This window comes from Austrofundulus limnaeus, unplaced genomic scaffold (assembly GCF_001266775.1).
Source record: "Austrofundulus limnaeus strain Quisiro unplaced genomic scaffold, Austrofundulus_limnaeus-1.0 Scaffold118, whole genome shotgun sequence".
NCBI classification, from domain to species: domain Eukaryota; kingdom Metazoa; phylum Chordata; class Actinopteri; order Cyprinodontiformes; family Rivulidae; genus Austrofundulus; species Austrofundulus limnaeus.
The window spans coordinates 801,108-805,081 of record NW_013952520.1 but is presented as its reverse complement, the minus strand read 5'-3'; the positions used below and the strand labels follow the sequence as shown (position 1 = coordinate 805,081).

General features: G+C 38.3%; 1 long non-coding RNA gene across 1 annotated transcript in view; it reads right to left on the bottom strand.

The window, feature by feature from the left end:
- LOC106521923 (uncharacterized) overlaps window positions 1–3,588 on the bottom strand; it is an 11,402-nt gene extending 7,814 nt beyond the window's left edge. The window contains exon 1 of the long non-coding RNA XR_001310725.1: window positions 3,340–3,588. This is a non-coding gene — a long non-coding RNA (uncharacterized LOC106521923). The remainder of the gene's footprint in view (window positions 1–3,339) is intronic.
- Between the last annotated feature and the right edge of the window lie 386 nt (window positions 3,589–3,974).

Genomic DNA, 3,974 nt, shown 5'->3' with positions numbered 1-3,974 from the left:
TAAATATGAAGGTCAATTAAATTATAAAACATGAGGTAAAGTGCTCTTTTTAATTTAATTGATGCTTTTTAAGTGTGTTTATTTATTGGTTCATTTATATATTTCTGATTTTATGTCATATTTGGCCCTCCGTAGAATTCTAGTCAGAACATCACAGTATATAAATAACTATAGTAAACACAGGATTCTTTGTCTTTTTTATGTTGCTGGTCACAACAGACAACACYAAAGCAAGCAGAGTAAAAAGATATTACATTGCTGGACTGATATCAAACCATGACATGAAAACCAAAACACACAGTGGTTTCTTCATATGGAAGCCATACTTGTAGTTGTATTACTTACAGGGCTACTTTAATGTAGATTTGAATCTTAAGAAAAAAACAAACTGTGTGAATAATTTAATACTCCCCTCTTTAAACTTGAATACATAATTTTCAGTGTATAAATGATGAAATCYATCATTACAGGTTTTTTTATATAGACCTACATAGACAAGCACAGAGAGATCCATCTGCTTTATTATCAAGAAGAAAAATGTAATCTGTCTCTCCTTTTGTGTGGCATCTATGTGCAAAAAAAAAAGATTTTTTTAGCAGTTGCCATATTTTTTTAAACAAATCAGAATAATACAAAAGTTAGTCACAAAAGCATTATTGCTGCATCATAGTGCCAGCTTTTGTACCTACCCAACAATGCTCTGCCTAAAACAGCATGCCACTAGACATACCGGTTTCTTGTTTCTCATTTTTGCATGTGAGCTCATCTCATCTGCAGTCTCCAAATGTCCGGTGGGGCCAGGGGCTCATGCTGAGATATGTGTGTCCCCTGTGGTCTGGGATTTCAAGAATCTACGTTCAWGCACAGAGAAATCACTCTGCAGCCACTGCACACAAGGCCAAAGAAACTAAACTCTAACAACACAAACCTTTCTGTGCGACCAGAGCTCTCGGTGCTGTTTTCAGTGCAACTAACCTTGGTCTGCTCAGGTTGAGACCGTGGTCCAGCTCAGTCTTACAAGAAAGCTTTCTGAGTATTTCTCACTGACGTGATCAATACAAGTGTACAAGACAAAGCTTTAGCTCAAATCCAAGCCATGCATCAAACCCCTTGGCCTTTTATCCTTCCTGTTTCCATCACACAACTCATCTTTCCTCATTACAAAAAATGGCCTRCATGAGTCAGGTCTTTTCGGTGACTGGCCAGAACATTGATCTCAATCATAACTGAACTTATTACAAACAACTTGTGTTGTTCAGGATACAGTATATTATCAGCAACACTGAGTTGTGCTTAGATACATTTCTTACAGCTGACATTGGTTTTAAATTGTTTAGTGTTGTCATGTCTGGAGGTACAGCATGTCCTAACACAGTTAACAGGTTAGGTGTTTAATATTTACAAAATCTGACGTGTTTCAAAAGAATGCTTTCAACTTTGAAAAAACAGTGATGCAATTTATTGTTTTAAATCATCATAAAGTCATCATCATCTTTGGCACATTGAATGCAAAAACAACAAAATGAGCTGTTGCTTAATTTGGACAATTACAAAACATCTATGTTTTTTTTTCAACAAAACAACAACTGATAGAATTGTGATCAAGTGAATGCCTCCCAAAAAAGAACACAATAGTTAATTGTGCCACACATCAATTGTCTCGTGCTCTGTTTAAAAAGCAAACAAGGGCTGCAGCTAAAATGTGAACGCTAGCAGCATGATTGACCTCGTTTTTTTAATATGTAAWCATGTACTTTTGCTCAAAAAAAGTTCTGAGCCTCATTTCACAAGTTTTAGGATTGAAATTATTAAATCTTAAAACCCCACTGAGCAAATTTGCACACACAGGGCTACAATTTTAATATTTTCATTAGCAAAATGATGGCAAACAAGTACCGTAAATGACCCTCCTTTCCACAGGATGACTCAACTTCCTGCAGTTTTAGTGAAATGTTTGTGACACACGTTCATCAAAATAACCCAGAAATAAATTGCAACCCCTCCCTTTTCAACTATGAGTCCTCAGCTCCCTTCTAGCAACCAGTTTTGGGCATAAAGTGAACCTGTTGACTCTGTGCCGTCTCTCTTTTTCTTAGTGCTTGTGGCATTCAAGATCGATTTATGTGCTTTTAGCTCCAATGCAGATGTGAATTAGGGAAAAAAATGTCTTCATTGTGCCTTTGCGTTTGCCTATAAGTGGTGCTCTGTAAGTACACGTGACATTGTCTTATTTCCATTTGAACTCAGACAGGACTGTGTGGACGAATCTAGTGAGTGGGCAACTCCTGCCCGTTAGGGCTGCTGCTATATAACGTCTCTGCTTTATGGAAGAAACACAAGCTCTATTGCCAAACATCAAAAGAAAGAAGGCATGGCAATAATGATGCTGCCTATTTCTATCTGTGTGTTTTTGTCTGTTGTGTTAGGAAAATATCACTTAAACACCTGGGCTGATTTTAATCAATGGATGTCCATCAGTAACTTCTGGAGTCGGTCCGATTCAAGACGGTTCCCACAGCTAATTGACCTCAGCAAATAATGCAACGCCATAACTCAGTCGGTTTTATGATTACCGAGCTAAAATATATTGTGATAGTAGCTGAGAGTCATCGCCCCTAAACATACTTTGGGCACGACACATTGGCGTCAGCTCTGATTATTTGTTAGTCAAATTTCTCAGGAACTAGTTTACCATGTTTAAGTAAACTAATTTTAAACAATCACTAACTAGTTAACTTTTGGCATAAATCCAGTTCACAATGCCCGACACAGCTAATTAATCTCAGCCAACATCAACATGGTGATAATGGAATTTTTTCCCTTTTTGGATGAATATTAATGAAAATTTCAGATAAGAACTAGAAGCACTCGGAGAGTGCAAACCTCCGCCAAGACCAATTTCCCCCATCCTGTAAGAGTTAATGTGCAAAAGCAGAGATAGAAACACATTTCCCAAATAAGTTCTGACGTAGTGAACATTTAAGCAGGCAGTATGCACGGGATTTCTTCCCAGTGGAGTCTAATGTGAAAGACTCGTTACCCGACGTTATTCGTCGTCAAACTGGTGTCGGATTAAGCTCCTAAGTTTTCATCAGTCACATTTCATTGTGTAAAATGTCTGTTTTATCCCCTTGTATGAGTTTGTAATGGTTTGACTCTATAAAGTGCTTCCTGGTACAGTCTGCTCATGAAGCGAGTGGGTTATTTTGTACGTATTTATTTATTGTATTTTTTGAAACAAGTGATTGGAGCAAAATACAGCGTGTGAGTGCTTTCAGCACTAACACTCCCAAGAAGTTCAGAGCAATCACACAAAAAAATTCTTATGTGGAGGGGTACCTGACAAGGTTGAACAGCTGTTCCGGACAGTGGAGTGCAGGTTTGGCTGGGCTGCAGCAGGACCCTCCTCCCGCTGTCGGTGTGTCCTGTTATTCCCGTAACGTGAAGAGAATCTCATTTCTTTGTCTACATCTCCAGACAACATGCAACATCGGCAGAAGTAGTTAATAACAGAATAATCACAACTTTCCTGATAGTAGACATACTGGGATGTGTCCGTCTTCGGTCCATCTCCAAAGCCTGTTCAGAAGCTTCTCTCCACTAGTGTACCGACAAACTATTTTGATTGGTTGTTTCGGAAATAYGGTGTGTTTGAGGAAATGGGGAAAATAGGTTTCATGGTGCAGTCACGCACTTCCTAGTCACAAAACGTTCTCTAAATGTGCACCAAATGTGTAAAAATGTGCACATTATGGCAAGAATTATTCATCATTAAATCTGGTTTTAACATTACTTTTATACATTTTGAAGTCCGTGCTGTCCAATCCAGCTCACTGTTTTTTACAGAAGGCCTGTGAAAGCATCACAGCTTTGCTGATCTGAGTGTTAAAAGAAAAAAAAATTCCTGTATCCGCAACGTGATCCGGAACATCACCAAAATTTAACGGTGTGTTACTTGGGCCAGTATCCACATG